Genomic DNA, 18,009 nt, shown 5'->3' on the forward strand with positions numbered 1-18,009 from the left:
CAAAAGCCAACCATCCATGCCAACAATTTTGAACTAAAACCACAGCTCATCACCCTTGTTCAGAACAACTAACCACCTTCCTGAGAATTTTTGACATAGTGAAGTCTAATGGTGTTCATCCTGACGCCTATAGACTGCTCTTATTTCCATTCTCACTCAAGGATAAGGCAGCCAAGTGGCTGGAGCTTTCCCGAAGGAGAGCTTGACAACTTGGGAAAGTGTGGTGAACAAATTCTTAGCAAGATTCTACCCCTCTCAACGAATCAATAGGCTGAGAGTTGAGGTCCAAAATTTCAGGCAACAAGATGGTGAGACTCTTTATGAAGCATGGGAGAGGTTTAAGGACCTGACAAGGAGGTGTCCACCTGACATGTTCAACGAATGGGTGCAGCTGCACATTTTCTATGAAGGCCTGTCATATGAATCAAAGAAGGCAGTAGACTATTCATCCGGAGGATCTTTGAACAAGAAGAAGACCATTGAGAAAGCCATAGATGTCATTGAAACAGTAGCAGAGAATGACTATTTCTATGCTTCTGAAAGAGGCAACACTAAAGGAGTAATGGAGCTAAACAATGTAGATGCTTTGCTGGCCCAAAACAAGCTCATTACCAAGCAGCTGGCTGACCTAACCAAGAAGATGGAGAGGAACCAAGTAGCAGCAATCACCACTTCATCAACAACCCAAGAAGGAGTGAATGAAGAAGCAGAGGATAGTCAGGAGCAAGCCAACTACATTGGGAATTTACCTAGGCAAAACCATGATCCATACTCTAAGACCTATAACCCTGGATGGAGGAATCACCCAAACTTCGGGTGGGGAAATCAACAAGACCAAGGCCAAGATCAAAGACGTTCAAATCCCAACAACAATGCAGCCCACCAACATTTCGCATCTAGACCATATCAGCACCCACATAACCAACCCTCTCAACACCTTTACCAAGGCAAAAATAACCCTCCTCATCCTCCCACCTCTAATCCCAATCTACCATCATTTGATGACAGACTCTCAAGGATTGAGAATCTACTTGAAGGCATAGGCAAAGAGATTCAAGACAACAAGGCATTCAAGGAGGAAGTGCGAGCCAATTTCAAGAACCAGGGAGACACAATCAAGAGGTTGGAATCCCAAGTGGGGTATCTCTCTGAGTAGATTCCCAAACCTACAGATGGATTCCCAAGTGACACAGAGAAGAATCCGAGAGGTGAAACAAAGAAAGTAAGATGGGAAGATTGCAAGATGGTCGATATAAGTGATAAGGAGACAGAGGACAAGCTAAACAAGTCGGCAGAACAACCTGGAGACACCTCAACAGAGAAGGAGGAAAAAGATCACCAAGAACCAGAAATCTCACAACAGGAGCTACTGAGACTTTATGCACCCTTTCCCCAACTACTCAATGGTGCTGTTGAGAAGAGAATATACTCAAGATTTCTTGACTTGTTTGCATCTCTGCATGTCAACATACCATTCATCAAGACCATCCAACAAATGCCTGCATACATCAAGTATATGAAGGAACTGCTTCCCAGGAAAAGCTCACTCAAGGGAGACCAAACTATAGTGATGAACAAGGAGTGCAGCGCCCTCATTCAACCAGAGTTGCCTACAAAAAGAAAGGACCTAGGGAGTTTTCACATCCCCTGTGCCATAGGAGAAACAATGTTTGATAGAGCACTCTGCGATTTGGGAGCAAGCATCAACTTAATGCCCTTATCCCTGGTGAAATGGCTGCAGATCAATGAGATAATGCCCACAGATGTAGTCATCAGGCTAGCAGACAAAACTCAAAAACAAGCAATAGGAGTGGTGGAAAATGTGTTGGTAAAGGTTGGAAAATACTTTCTTCCCACAGACTTTGTCATCCTGGACATGGAAGAGAGTCACACTCACCCAATCATATTAGGAAGACCATTCCTAGCTACAGCCAGAGCACTCATAGATGTGGAGCGAGGGGAGCTAATATTGAGGATCCATGTTGAACGACTCAGCTTTAATGTCTTCAAACTCTCACAAGAAGCAGACCAAGAGAACAAAGAACCAAGCAAAGATCATAATGAGATACTGAAAGAGGAAGCAAGCACTGAAGCACAACCAGCCCATCTAGGAAAGCCCTTGGTTGATGAACAAGGAAATAAGCAGTTGTCACAGCTCAAGGAAAAGCTGGAGGAACCTAAACCACCAGAGACATGTGAAGACAACAACAAAATTCCCTTAGAAGAAGAAGTCACAAAGAGTAAGGGAACATCAAAAGGAACAAAGAAGAAGGTACCAAGGAGGTGGAGGAACAAGAAGATCCCTACAGAGGACTTCTCTCCAGGGGATAAAGTGATCTCAGCTTACTTCCCAGATATCCCCCCTGATCTCCCCACTGTACCATCTCAGTTACCTAAGGTCTTCATTATCAATAGAGTTCTCTCCTTGGAACATGTAGAGATAATTGATACAACCAACGGATATAGGTCCACAGCCAGAGGAGAAGACTTGAAACATTATCGACCTCCCTGATGAAGGCGAAACGTCAAGCTAGTGATGCTAAAGAAGCGCTTCATGAGAGGCAACCCGTGTTTTATATGCTTTTAGAAAATAGTGAATAAGTCAATATTCATGGACTCCAACCCAAACTTGACAGACACTTAGTGAGATCCTTATTATGCAGTATATAGTGAAGAACAAGTTTGGTGTTCAAAGCATGCCAAGAAAGCATGAGCGCAACTCAGAGCATGCTAGTCTTGGGGGCTTTGAACAAAACTTTTCATCACAGTGCTCCAAACTAAGTTTGGTGTCACCCCAGGGTGCCACGAATATGCATATAAGGATACACAGTTAGTTAGTTAGTTGGTGTTCATGAATAAACAATCCAATCCTTTTTTTTCTTTATTATTCTAGCCGTAAAGTTTGAATTTGTATGATATTAATTTTTCTTATTTTTATAGGAAAAAGGAAAGGAGAATTGAAAGGGATTGATTGGACAATGAAATGAGGAAGGTTCGGCCACTTCATGAAGAGGGACTACACACTTGTTCTCAAAAGGGAACGCATTGGAAAATGTTGCCATGCAACATGGAAAAGAATGGGACCCTTGAAGACCGAGCAATCCCCATCATAAAGTGATAATCCTTGTCCTTTCTCCATGCACAACCCCAACCGTCCATCAAGCAACCACTCCATCAATCCACACCCTTCATCCACTCACCACTTCTCTATATAAGTGGATCTAGTCCGCACCACTTCCACATTCGAAATTCCTATCCCTTGCACTTCACTTTCCAACAACCAGTTCTCCCAACTTCTCATTCTCTAAATCCTACATCTCTTCTTTTTACTACACCCGTACACATCAACCTCCACTCATGGCAGCATCAAGCTCCAAGAGACAAAAGAGGAAGGAACCAATGGAGAGCATTCCTTTCGATGAGAAGAGATTCAAAACTGCATTCCATGAACAAGAATTTGAAAGGATCAAGATCAAGAAGATACTGCCTAAGTTAACCTTCCAAATCAATGAAGACGAGTGCCCACATATTCGGGAGAAAATTGAACAGAGAGGGTGGCAAAGGCTCACGAATCCAGAGGGAAAGATCAATGCAAACCTCATCAAAGAGTTCTATGCAAATGTGGTTAGAGAAGACAAAACCAAGGCCCCAACCTTCAAAAGCTACGTAAGAGAAAAGGAGGTGGACTTCAACCCAAATGCTATAACAAGAACGCTTCACCTGAAATCACCACATTTTGATGAGCTCAGTTATCATGCAAGGATAAGTAAGAGCCCTGACAATGATGAGCTCACAGAAATCGTGACTGACATCTGTGTTATAGCAGCTGATTGGGAGAGGTATGCAGATGGAAGACCGCGGTTCATCAAGAGGGGAGACCTTAGCCCGGAAGCCAAAGGGTGGTTTAAACTCATAAGGAGGTCCATCCTCCCAGCTACAAATAATTCAGAGGTCAATATTAATCGAGCGACTATGGTACATTGCCTAGTACAGGGTGGAGAAATCAATGTGCATGAACTCATAGCTGAGGGGATTCAAGAGTCAGCTGAGAAGGCTGATTCAGGTGCCAGGCTTTGGTACCCCAGCACTATTCTCAGACTGTGCACAAAGGCTAAGGTGGTCTTTGAGGATAGCAATCCAGACTGGGTGAACCCTGGGAGGCTAGTTACAATCCAACGTCTAGTCTATACTACACCTGCTCAGCAACAAAGAAGGCCACAAATAGGGAAGCTAAAAGTGAAAGAAGGAGCTCACCAAGAGGAACCTCATCAGGAAGAATATCAACAAGAAAAACATCATGACCCAACCGACTTGAATATGAATCACCTTCTAAGGGCCATTGAAGATTTGGGGATGAGACATATGGAAGGACAAGAGCAAATACTAAACCTTCAGTCCAACTGGATGAGCCAACAAGAAGAGTGGCAGAAACAACAAATGGAGCAGTAACAGGAACAATACTCCCAACTGATGCGCGGAAAACTTGTCTCTCAACAAATCTCCCTTCGGCAAGTGTACCAAATTTGTCGTCAAGTAAAAACTCACAATAGAGTAAGGTCGAATCCCACAGGGATTGATTGATCAAGCAACTTTAATTAGAAGAATGTTCTAGTTGAGCGAATCCAGAATTTGGGTTGAGAGTTGCAGAAAATAAAATGGCGGGAATGTAAATAACAGAAAAGTAAATGCTAGAATTAAAGGACTGGAAGTAAATGACTGAAAATAAATTGCAGAATTGTAAATGGGAATGAGGGATTTGCTCATAAAAGTAAATGGCAGAAATTAAAGAGAATGGGTAAGATCAGAGATGGGGAGTTCATTGGGCTTAGGAGATGTTGCAATTCTCCGGATCAAGTTCATTTTCATCTCTTCCTCAATCAATGCACTCATTGATCTCCTTGGCAATCTTAAGTGATTGAATTACAATTTCTTGCAATTCAATCTCTCAAATCTTGATCAATAGCCAATTCCTTGGTCAATTGCTCAGGAGAAGAGATAAAGTATGGTCACTGATTATACCACATGCATTTCCCAAATCAAGTATTGAGAGGGTTATAGTCACATACCCATCCAAACCCAATTTGGTCCAGCATGAGAAAGCATTTCTAGCTTGATCTCTTCATTCCTCTTTCAAGGTTCAAAAGAGATCCAAGTTTGAATAGCTTCTCTTCCAAGATAACTACTCAATTGGATGAAGATCGAAAGCTTTCAAGTAAAATCAAGAGGAAAGATAGAAGAAGAATAATGAAAATTAGTATTGATCCATCAAATTACAATAGAGCTCCCTAACCCAATGAAAGGGGTTTAGTTGTTCATAGCTCTTGAAAATGAAAACAAAGATGGAGAATACATCATAAAACTAGAAATTGCAAAGAAAGTAAAATACAAAGAGTAGTTCTCTTTTTCCCAGCTTCCAGAACTCCTTCTCAATTCAAAGCTACTCCTATATATACTACTCTTCTCAGCTTTTAGTGTGATTCTTCAAGTCTTGGGCCTTTGGATATTAAGTTTGAAGCAGTTCCTTTCTTTATTTGGGCTTGGTTTTACTTGCAGAGAGAAAGTGCGAAGTGGGCGGAGACTTTAGTTCAGGACGTTAGGGGTGTTAATAATTAGTGAGAATATAAGTTCGAGAACGTTAGTAACACTTAACATTGTCACTAACGTTCCAATGCACCCTTTTGCCTCACGTTAAAACCCACTTTAACTAGGTTAACGTGGCTTTTAACGTTGCCTTGTTAACCTTCGAGAACGTTAGTGACACTCAACATTGTCACTAACGTTCCAGTGTGCCCCTTCTTGCTTCACGTTAAAGCCCACGTTAACTAGGTTAACGTGGCCCTTGCCATCCTTCGAGAACGTTAGTGACATCTAACATTGTCACTAACGTTCCAATTTGCCCCTAGGTCTCACGTTAGAGTCCACGTTAACTAGGTTAACGTGGCTTCTAACGTGGCCATCTTTAGCCATCCCAACGTTTGTGACAATGTTGAGTGTCACTAACGTTGGCTCATCCTTCATTCCTCATCGTTAGCTTCCACGTTAACCAAGTTAACGTGGAAGTTAACGTGACTCTTGGGGGTTGTGTGGTTGCTTCAACGTTAGTGACAATGTTGAGTGTCACTAACGTTGTCGACAACTCTTCATCCTTTACGTTAGTTCCCACGTTAACCAAGTTAACGTGGGAGTTAACGTGGTACTTTGCACCATAGGCCAACGTTAGTGACAATATTGAGTGTCACTAACGTTGGCTTCTCTTCCCCCCTTAACGTTAGAGGCCACGTTAACCTACTAGGTTAACGTGGCTTCTAACGTGGCCACTTATGAGTAATTGCCAACGTTGGTGACAATGTTAAGTGTCACTAACGTTGGCTCAACTTCTCTTCTCCACGTTAGAGTTCACGTTAACTTAGTTAATGTGACTCTCTAACGTGGGCATTGATGGCTTTTTTTTGAGAGTGTTATTGGCAATCACTTTTTTCATTATCTTTGCAAGTTACCTCCCCTTTTCTTGCTTACTTTTGGTCCTGAAATCAAGCAATAAGGTGCATCAAAGCTCTACTCCAAGTCATGAGTAATGCAACATAATATTTGTCACTAAACTTATACAAAATCCTCATGAAATTATGTAAAATGCACAATGTATGCTTGAATCAAGGCATAAGTGAATATCTACCCAAAACTAGCTTATTTCCTAAAGAAATGCATGAAACTAACCTAAAAACAGTAAAGAAAAGGTCAGTGAAACTGGCCAAGATGCCCTGGCATCACAACACCAAACTTAAAGCTTGCTTGTCCCTAAGCAAGTACTGGAACAAGAGAATAATGAATGGAATATCCAGAGGAGTGAGTCATTCTTGTGGAAGTCATGTTACTGATTTTATGGTGATTTCATGCATAGCAACTTAGGTTCATTCCATTACTGGCTTTCAGACCTTTATCATGTCCCTAAACACTTACTTTGTTTATATCCCATGAGACTTTTATTCATTGATCCTTTTATTGTTATTTCAAGGGTTATTTGTGCTATTTAGGCTAAGTGCTCTGTAAGGGGGCAACTCTTTAAGATAAGCTTTCAGCCAACACTCCCGAACCAGTTGGTTCAAGGTGCTAGGTGTTGAGACACCCCTAAGGACTTACTTGCTCAAGTCTCTCCCCCATACATACACACTACAGGCATTTAGTTTATTTATTTTCTTTTCTTGAGACCTTGGTGTCCAGCACCTCTTTGGGTTACTAAGTGTTCTGTAATGAAGGTTACTCTTGATAGTGGACTTTCAGCTGATAATCCCGAGTTAGTTAACCCAAGTTACCAAGTGATAAGGCACCCCTAAGAGCTTATTCATCCAAGTAGATCCTTCACACAGGAGCACCACAGACACTTGCCTCAAGATTAAAACCATTGATGCCTAGCCTTATTGCTTACTCTTTTTCTTTTGTTTTTCACTTCCATTGTTCTTTCCCTTTTCTCTTCTTAGGATCTTGTTATTAACTTAGTCTCATGAGTGTATTCAAAGCAAAGTATTCAGGCCAGATAATTGTCATCCCAGCCTTGTGGTTGAACCAACTTAGCTAACTTATGACTACCCCAAAGATTCATGAATGCACTTCCACAATATGAACTCTACTCTGGTCTTTTAAAAACATAATCATTCTCTTCTTCAATTTGATTTAAAATGGACAAGCTTACAAGCAAATAAGGGAATGATGCAGTGATATTTAAACCAGAAATCATGGACCTATTCAGAAAGAAAACTTTAAAGACAGAATTTTAAAAAGTTTAAACATAACATGGAAGCAGGTTCTATTTCATACAAGATCTTCCTTATTTAAAGCATAGAAAACAATAGACTAAAAAGAATTCCACCACCTTTCATTCATGTGGATGTCCATGCTCCCATCCTTGTTTTTCCTCATTGTGTCTCTCTTGAGTGCTTGTACTTCCACTTCCCTTGCCTTTTCCAAGCAGCTTCCTCCAGAAACCACTATCTTCCATCTTCTTCTTGAGTGTCTCTTTTTGCTATTTCACTTTTCTCTCTTCTTGTTCTATAAATTCTTTTTGGACCTCATCATATGTAGGGATGGCATAGTGTAGCTGATGCATATTACTGGTCATGTAGTTCAACTCGGCTTGAGTGTTTACATAGAACTCCTCCCTATGTAGTTGCCTTCCTTCATTGAGTACACTGAACTCATTGAAAGTTTTCATTTGGGCTATCTGCCGCTGGTTGAGTTCTTGCAAGTGCTTCTCTTGAATCTCTTGCCTCTCATTCACTTGGTTGATGGCTTGAGTGAGCTGGGAGTATTGTTCCTGCTGCTGCTCCATTTGTTGTTTTTGCCATGCTTCCTGTTGGCTCAGCCGGTTCAGTATTTGCTCTTGTCCCTCCATATGTCTCTGTCCCAAATCTTCAATGGCTCTTAGAAGGTGAGTCATATTCAAGTTGGCTGGGTCATGATGCTCTTCTTGTTGATATTCTTCCTGATGATATTCCTCTCGATGAGCTTCTTCCTGGGCCCTTTGCCTTCCTATATATGGCCTTCTTAGTTGCTGAGCCGGTGTGGTATAGACCATTCGCTCGAGTGTGACTGGCCTCCCTGGGTTCACCCAGTCTGGGCTGCTATCCTCAAATATTACCTTGGCCTTGTTGCACAAGCGAAGAATGGTGCTGGGGTACCGAAGTCTGGCACCTGAGTCAACTTTCTCAGCTGACTCCTGAATCCCTTCGGCAATGAGCTCATGCACTTTAATTTCCCCACCTTGTACTAAGCATTGTACCATAGTGGCTCGATTGATGTTAACCTCTGAATTATTAGCAGCTGGTAGGATGGACCTCCTTACAAGCTCAAACCACCCTTTGGCTTCAGGGTGAAGGTCTCCCCTTTTTATGAATTTTGGTCTCCTATCTGAGTACCTCTCCCAGTCAGCAGCTATGACACAGATATCTGATGCTATCTCTGAGAGCTCATCCTTATCGGGGCTTCTACTTATCCTTGCCTGATAGCTCTCTTCATCAAAATGAGGTGATTTCAAGTGAAGAGCTCTTGTTATGGCACTTGGGCTGAAGTCCACCTCCCTTCCTCTCACATAGCTTTTGAAGGTTGGGGCTTTGGTCTTATCCTCTCTAACTGCATTTGCATAGAATTCTTTGATGAGGTTTTCATTGATCTTCCCCTCTGGACTGGTGAGCAATTGCCACCCCCTCTGTTCGATTTTTCTCCAAATCTGTGGTGATTCATTGGCATTGATTTGGAAGATTAACTCTGGCAATATCTTTCTGGCCTTTATCCGCTCAAATTCATGCTCATGAAAGGTAGTCTTGAATCTCTTGTCATCAAAAGGAGCACTCTCCATAGGTTCCTTCCTCTTTTGCCTCTTTGAGCTTGATGATGCCATGACTTGAGTTGTTGTTTGAGGGGGTTTGAGGCTTCGGATAGATGAAGAGTGGGTTAGTTAAAGCAATATGTGATGAAGGGTTTAGTGTGCCAACAGAAGTGTGGAAAGTGGGGATTTGAATGTGAGGAGTGGGCATGCACTAAGGTTCACTTATATAAGAAAATCATGAGTGAATGAAGGGTGTGGATTGCATGAATGTTTACTAGATGGACGGATGGGGTTGTTTATGAAGGAAAGACAAGGATCATCACTTAATAAGAGTGATTGGTTCGGTCTTCAAGGGTCTTCTTTCTCCAATGTTGCATGGCAGCGTTTCCCCATGCGTTCCCTCTTGAGACATGTGTGTAGTGCTCTTCATTAAGTGGCAAAATCTCCCCCATTTAATTGTCCAATCAATCCCTTTTCATACTTCTTTTCCTTTCCTATAAAGATTTGAAATAAGGAAATTAATATCATAAAAAAAATTCAAACTCTACGGCTAGAATACAAGGGAAGAAATGATTTGATTGTTTATTTATGAATTCCAACTAACTAACTAACTAACTATTGGTGGGTCCTTATATGCATTTTGGTGGCACCATGGGGTGACACCAAACTTAGTTTGAAGCAATGTGATGAAAAGTTTTGTTCAAAGCTCCCAAGACTAGCATGCATCTTGGTTTGCTTTGAACACCAAACTTGTTCTTCACTATATACTGCATGATAAAGATTTCACCAACTGTTTGTCAAGTTTGGGTTGAAATTCATAAACATTGATTTATTCATTATTTTAAAAACATATAAACCATGGGTTGCCTCCCATGAAGCGCTTCTTTAGCGTCACTAGCTTGACGTTTTTCCTTCATCAGGGTGGTTGGTAGTGCTTAAAGTCCTCCCCTCTTGCTGTGGACTTGTATCCATTGGTTGGATCAATGATCTCCACATGTTCCAGGGAAAGAACTCTGTTGATAGTGAAGACCTTAGGTAACTGAGATGGTACAGTAGGGAGATTAGGGGGAATATCTGGGAAGTAAGCTGAGACAACTCTATCCCCTGGAGAGAAGTCTTCCGTAGGGATCTTCTTGTTCCTCCATTTCCTTGGTACCTTCTTCTTTGTTTCTTTTGAGGTTGCCTTCCCCTTGGTGACCTTTTTTCTCCAAGGAGTTGTGATGTTGTCTTCACATGCCTCTAGAGGTTTAGGTTCTTCCAACTTTTCTTTGAGCTGTGGCAATTGCTGTTTTCCTTGTTTATCAATTGAGGGGGTCTCAGAATGAACTGGCTGTGCTTCAGTGCTTGTCTCCTCCTTCAGTGTCTCATTATCATCTGTACTCAATTCCTTGTCCTCTTGATCTGTTTCTTGTGAGAGTTTGAAGACATTAAAGCTGAGTCGTTCATCATGGATTCTCAATATTAGCTCCCCTTTCTCTACATCGATAAGTGCTCTGGCTGTAGCTAGAAATGGTCTTCCCAATATGATTGGGTGAGTGTGACTCTCTTCCATGTCCAGAATGACAAAGTCTATTGGGAGAAAGTATTTCCCAACCTTTAGCAACACATTTTCCACCACTCCTATTGCTTGCTTTTGAGTTTTGTCAGCCAGTCTGATAATGACATCTGTGGGCATTATCTCATTAATCTGCAGCCTCTTCACCAGGGATAAAGGCAGTAAGTTGATGCTGGCCCCCAAATCACATAGTGCTCTATCGAACATAGTTTCACCTATGGCACAAGGGATATGAAAACTTCCTGGGTCTCTTCTTTTTGTAGGCAACTCAGGTTGAATAAGGGCACTACATTCCTTGTTCATCACTATAGTCTGCCCTCCCTTGAGTGAGCTTTTCCTGGGAAGAAGTTCCTTCATATACTTGATGAATGCAGGCATTTGTTGAATTGCCTTGATGAATGGTATGTTCACATGCAGAGATGCAAACAAGTCTAGGAACCTTGAGTATATTCTTTTTCCCACAGCACCATTGAGCAGTTGAGGGAATGGTGCATAGAGCTTCAGCAGCTTTTGTTGTGAGATTTCTGGTTCTTTGTGATCTCTATCCTCCTCCTTTGTTGAGTTGGCTTCAGGTTGTTTGCACATTTTGCCTTGCTTATCTTCAATCTCCTGATCACTTGTAGTGACCATTTTGCAATCTTCCCATCTTACTTTCTTTGCTTCTCCCTTGGGGTTTTTCTCCGTGTCACTTGGGAAGCTATCAGCAAGTTTGGGAATCTTCTCAGCTAAATATCCCACCTGGAATTCCAGCTTCCTAATGGTCTCTCCCTGGTTCTTAATATTGGCTCGCACCTCCTCTTTGAACACCTTATTTTCTTGAATCTCTTGGCATATTCCTTCAAGTAAGGCTTCAATCTTAGAGAGCTTGTCATCAATTGATGAGTGATTCGGAGTAGATGTGCTATTTTAGTTTTGATAAGTGTGTGGAGACGTGTTGTTGTGGGGGTGTTGAGATGTCCTCTGGGTGAATTGCTGGTGAGCTGCATTGTTGTTGGAGTTGTAACGTCTCTGGTCTTGGTTTTGATCTGGCTCACTTCCCCACCCAAAGTTTGGGTGGTTTCTCCATCCAGGGTTGTAAGTCTTGGAGTATGGATCATAGTTTTTCCTTGGTGAATTCCCAATGTAGTTGGCTTGCTCCTGACTCCCTTCTGCTTCTTCATTCACTCCTTCTTGGATTGTTGATGAAGATGAGATTGCTGCTACTTGGTTCCTCTCCATCTTCTTGGTGAGGTCAGCCAGCTGCTGGGTAATAAGCTTGTTTTGGGCCAACAGAGCATCTACATTGTTTAGCTCCATCACTCCTCTTGTGTTCCCTCTTTTGGAAGCATAGAAGTAGTCGTTTTCTGCCACTGTTTCAATAACATCTATGGCTTCCTCAATGGTCTTCTTCTTGTTCAAGGATCCTCCAGATGAATGGCCTACGACCTTCTTTGACTCATAAGAGAGCCCTTCATAGAAAATGTGTAGCTGGACCCATTCGTTGGACATGTCAGGTGGAAACCTCCTTGTTAAGTCCTTGAACCTCTCCCATGCTTCATACAGAGTTTCACCATCTTGTTGCCTGAAAGTTTGAACCTCAGCTCTCAGCCTATTGATTCGTTGAGGAGGGTAGAATCTTGCTAAGAATTTGTTCACCACATCCTCCCAAGTTGTCAAGCTCTCCCTTGGGAAGGATTCCAGCCACTTGGCTGCCTTGTCCCTGAGTGAGAAGGGAAATAAGAGCAGTCTATAGGCGTCAGAATGAACACCATTAGATTTCACTGTGTCACATATTCTCAGGAAGGTGGTCAAATGTTGATTGGGGTCTTCTTGAACACCTCCTCCAAACGAACAGTTGTTCTGAATAAGGGTGATGAGCTGTGGTTTAAGTTCAAAGTTGTTGGCATGGATTGTTGGCTTTTGGATGCTACTTCCACAATTGGCTGGGTTTGGATTGATGTAAGAGCCCAAAACTCTTCTATCCTCCCCAGCATGATTTGCTCCACCTCCTCTGCCATAGTTGTGAGTCTCTTCTTCATGATAATTTTCCATGTTTTCTTCCATGTTAGGTTCAAAATATTCCTCAAAGTGTTCCTCCTCTTCTTCAGCACTAACTACACGTTTTTCTTTTGCCTCCCTCCTTAGTCTAAGGAAGGTTCTCTCAGGTTCAGAATCAAAGGAAGTTGAAGCCCCGCTTCTTCTCCCTGTCATACAACCAACAAGTGCAAGCAAAGAAAATAGGTGCAGACAGTATTTATGTCAGAATTGCTGTTAGTTGTGGGTGATGCAATATATCAAACAGTTAGTGGGTTAGCAAACAGAATTGAAAAAACAAAGAAAAACAAAAGAGTAGAGGGGGAAGGGAAGAAGTTTAACTAAAACAAAAAGTAAATCACTCAAACAGAAAAATGAAATTCACAAAATAAAAATGGTCAATCTAGTGATCTTCCAGTTTAATCATTGTTGATGCACAATCAATCTCCGGCAACGGCGCCATAAATTTGATGCGCGGAAAACTTGTCTCTCAACAAATCTCCCTTCGGCAAGTGTACCGAATTTGTCGTCAAGTAAAAACTCACAATAGAGTGAGGTCGAATCCCACAGGGATTGATGGATCAAGCAACTTTAATTAGAAGAATGTTCTAGTTGAGCGAATCCAGAATTTGGGTTGAGAGTTGCAGAAAATAAAATGGCGGGAATGTAAATAACAGAAAAGTAAATGCTAGAATTAAAGGACTGGAAGTAAATGACTGAAAATAAATTGCAGAATTGTAAATGGGAATGAGGGATTTGCTCATAAAAGTAAATGGCAGAAATTAAAGAGAATGGGTAAGATCAGAGATGGGGAGTTCATTGGGCTTAGGAGATGTTGCAATTCTCCGGATCAAGTTCATTTTCATCTCTTCCTCAATCAATGCACTCATTGATCTCCTTGGCAATCTTAAGTGATTGAATTACAATTTTTTGCAATTCAATCTCTCAAATCTTGATCAATAGCCAATTCCTTGGTCAATTGCTCATGAGAAGAGATGAAGTATGGTCACTGATTATACCACATGCATTTCCCAAATCAAGTATTGAGAGGGTTATAGTCACATACCCATCCAAACCCAATTTGGTCCAGCATGAGAAAGCATTTCTAGCTTGATCTCTTCATTCCTCTTTCAAGGTTCAAAAGAGATCCAAGTTTGAATAGCTTCTCTTCCAAGATAACTACTCAATTGGATGAAGATCGAAAGCTTTCAAGTAAAATCAAGAGGAAAGATAGAAGAAGAATAATGAAAATTAGTATTGATCCATCAAATTACAACAGAGCTCCCTAACCCAATGAAAGGGGTTTAGTTGTTCATAGCTCTTGAAAATGAAAACAAAGATGGAGAATACATCATAAAACTAGAAATTGTAAAGAAAGTAAAATACAAAGAGTAGTTCTCTTTTTCCCAGCTTCCAGAACTCCTTCTCAATTCAAAGCTACTCCTATATATACTACTCTTCTCAGCTTCTAGTGTGATTCTTCAAGTCTTGGGCCTTTGGATATTGAGTTTGAAGCAGTTCCTTTCTTTATTTGGGCTTGGTTTTACTTGCAGAGAGAAAGTGCGAAGTGGGCGGAGACTTTAGTTCAGGACGTTAGGGGTGTTAATAATTAGTGAGAATATAAGTTCGAGAACGTTAGTAACACTTAACATTGTCACTAACGTTCCAATGCACCCCTTTGCCTCACGTTAAAACCCACGCTAACTAGGTTAACGTGGCTTTTAACGTTGCCTTGTTAACCTTCGAGAACGTTAGTGACACTCAACATTGTCACTAACGTTCCAGTGTGCCCCTTCTTGCTTCACGTTAAAGCCCACGTTAACTAGGTTAACGTGGCTTCTACCGTGGCCCTTGCCATCCTTCGAGAACGTTAGTGACATCTAACATTGTCACTAACGTTCCAATGTGCCCTTAGGTCTCACGTTAGAGTCCACGTTAACTAGGTTAACGTGGCTTCTAACGTGGCCATCTTTAGCCATCCCAACGTTGGTGACAATGTTGAGTGTCACTAACGTTGGCTCATCCTTCATTCCTCATCGTTAGCTTCCACGTTAACCAAGTTAACGTGGAAGTTAACGTGACTCTTGGGGGTTCTGTGGTTGCTTCAACGTTAGTGACAATGTTGAGTGTCACTAACGTTGTCGACAACTCTTCATCCTTTACGTTAGTTCCCACGTTAACCAAGTTAACGTGGGAGTTAACGTGGTACTTTGCACCATAGGCCAACGTTAGTGACAATGTTGAGTGTCACTAACGTTGGCTTCTCTTCCCCCCTTAACGTTAGAGGCGACGTTAACTAGGTTAACGTGGCTTCTAACGTGGCCACTTATGAGTAATTGCCAACGTTGGTGACAATGTTAAGTGTCACTAACGTTGGCTCAACTTCTCTTCTCCACGTTAGAGTTCACGTTAACTTAGTTAACGTGACTCTCTAACGTGGGCATTGATGGCTTTTTTTTTAGAGTGTTATTGGCAATCACTTTTCTCATTATCTTTGCAAGTTACCTCCCCTTTTCTTGCTTCCTTTTGGTCCTGAAATCAAGCAATAAAGTGTATCAAAGCTCTAGTCCAAGTCATGAGTAATGCAACATAATATTTGTCACTAAACTTATGCAAAATCCTCTTGAAATTATGTAAAATGCACAATGTATGCTTGAATCAAGGCATAAGTGAATATCTACCCAAAACTAGCTTATTTCCTAAAGAAATGCATGAAACTAACCTAAAAACAGTAAAGAAAAGGTCAGTGAAACTGGCCAAGATGCCCTGGCATCACCAGCTCACTCAAGCCATCCACCAAGTTACTGAGAGGCAAGAACGTCAAGATAAGCATTTGCAGGAACTCAATCAGCGGCAAATAGCTCAGATGAAAGCATTCAATGAGTTCACTGTACTTAATGAAGGACGACAACTACATAGGGAGGAGTTCAATGTAAACACTCAAGCCAAGTTGAACTACATGTCTAGTCATATGCATCATCTACACTATGCCATCCCTACATATGATGAGGTCCAAAAAGATTTTGTAGAACAAGAAGAGAGGAAGGTGAAACAGCAAAAGAAAACACTAAAAAAGAAGATGGAAGATGGTGGTTTCTGGAAGAAGTTGATTGGAAAAAGCAAAGGGAGTGGGAGTACGAGCACTCAAGAGGGACACAAGGAGGACAAGCAAGGAGGAGAGCATGGGCAACCACACGAGTAAAAGGTGGTGGAGTTCCTTCTTTGGTCCATCTTTTTCCATGCTTTAAATAAGGAAGATCTTGTATGAAATAGAACATGCTTCCATGATAGTTTGAACTTTTTTTAATTTTATGTTTTAAGTTTTGTGTTGAAGAGGTCTATGCTTGCTAGTCCTTATGTCAATGCATCATCACTTTGCTTACTTGTATGCTTGTTCCTTTAAATCAAATGAAAAAGAGAATGAGTGTTTCAAAAGACCAGAGTGGAGTTCATACTATGGAGTAAGTTCATGAGTTTATGGTGTGATCATAAGTTAGCTAAGTTGGTTCAACCACAAGGTGGGAGGACAACTATCTGTCATGAATACTATGCTTTGAACACACCCCATGAGACTAACTAAATAACAAGATCCTAATAAGAAAAAGGGGAAAAGAAAAATGAAAGTGGAAAAATAAAAGAAAAAGAGTAAGCAATAAGGCTAGGCACCAATGGTTTTAATCTTGAAGCATGTGTCTGTGGTGTTCCTGTGTGAGGGATTTACTTGGATGAATAAGCTCTTAGGGGTGCCTTATCACTTGGTAACTTGGGTTAACTAACTCGGGATTATCAGCTGAAAGTCCACTATCAAGAGTAACCCCCACTACAGAGCATTTAGTAACCCAAAGAGGTGCTGGACACCAAGGTCTCAAGAAAGAAAATAAACAAACCATGTGCCTGTGGTGTGTATGTATGGGGGAGAGACTTGAGGAAGTAAGTCCTTAGGGGTGCTTCAACACCTAGCACCTTGAACCAACTGGTTCGGGAGTGTTGGCTGAAAGCTTATTTTAAAGAGTTGCTCCCTTACAGAGCACCTAGCTTAAGAACACAAATAAGCCCTGAAATGACAACAAAAGGATCAATGAATAAAAGTCTCATGGGATGCAATCACAGTGAGTACTCTAGTACATGATAAAGGTCTGAAAGCCAGGAATGAACCTAAGTTGCTATGCATGAAACCACCATAAAACCAGGGACATGACCTCCACAAGAATGACTCATTTCTATTGGCATTCCATTCATCATTCTCTTGTTCCGGTACTTGCTTTGGGACAAGCAAGCTTTAAGTTTGGTGTTGTGATGCCAGGGCATTTTGGCCAGTTTCACTGACCTTTTCTGTACTGTTTTTAGGGTAGTTTCATGCATTTCCTTAGAGGATTCAAGCATACATTGTGCACTTTACATGATTTCATGAGGATTTTGCATGAAATTAATGACAAATTGGATGTTACATTTCCCATGACTTGGACTAGAAGTTTGATGCACTTTATTGCTTGATTTCAGGACAAAGGAAGCAAGGAAGAACCACGTTAGCAGCCACGTTAGTCTCACTAACGTGACATCTAACGTAGGAATGGGAGCTAGCTTGCAAAGTTAATGAGAAAAGTAATCGCCAATAACGTCCTCGAAGCCATCATAGCCCACGTTAAGAGTCACGTTAACTAAGTTAACGTGAACTCTAACGTGGAGGAAAGAAAATGGAGCCAACGTTAGTGACACTTACCTTTGTCACTAACGTTGGGCCAAGATCATAAGTGGCCACGTTAGTTGCCACGTTAACTTAGTTAACGTGGCTTCTAACGTTAAGAAGCAAAAGAGAAGCCAACGTTAGTGACATTCACCTTTGTCACTAACGTTGGCCAAGCCTCCATAAGCCACGTTAACTCCCACGTTAACTTAGTTAACGTGGAAGCCAACGTGGAGAAAGTATATGATCGCCAACGTTAGTGACACCTAACTATGTCACTAACGTTGGAATGAACCACACAAGCCACAATGAGCCACGTTAACTCCCACGTTAACTTAGTTAACGTAGAAACTAACGTGAAGAAGAGAGATGATGAGCCAACGTTAGTGACATTCACCTTTGTCACTAACGTTGGAGATGGCTAGCATTGCTACGTTA

At 41.5% G+C, this 18,009-nt stretch overlaps 2 non-coding genes across 2 annotated transcripts; one reads left to right on the top strand and one right to left on the bottom strand.

Annotated features, from left to right (window-relative positions):
- Positions 1 to 268: 268 nt before the first annotated feature.
- Positions 269 to 372, bottom strand: LOC148547692 (small nucleolar RNA R71). The gene has a single exon (XR_015897198.1). It is a non-coding gene; the product is annotated as a small nucleolar RNA R71 (small nucleolar RNA).
- Positions 373 to 12,360: 11,988 nt separating this feature from the next.
- LOC148547693 (small nucleolar RNA R71) lies at positions 12,361 to 12,464 on the top strand. The gene has a single exon (XR_015898635.1). It is a non-coding gene; the product is annotated as a small nucleolar RNA R71 (small nucleolar RNA).
- The last annotated feature ends 5,545 nt before the right edge of the window (positions 12,465 to 18,009 follow it).

Source organism: Arachis ipaensis, chromosome B8, assembly GCF_059453495.1.
Source record: "Arachis ipaensis isolate K30076 ecotype BB chromosome B8, ASM5945349v1, whole genome shotgun sequence".
In the NCBI taxonomy this organism is placed as follows: domain Eukaryota; kingdom Viridiplantae; phylum Streptophyta; class Magnoliopsida; order Fabales; family Fabaceae; genus Arachis; species Arachis ipaensis.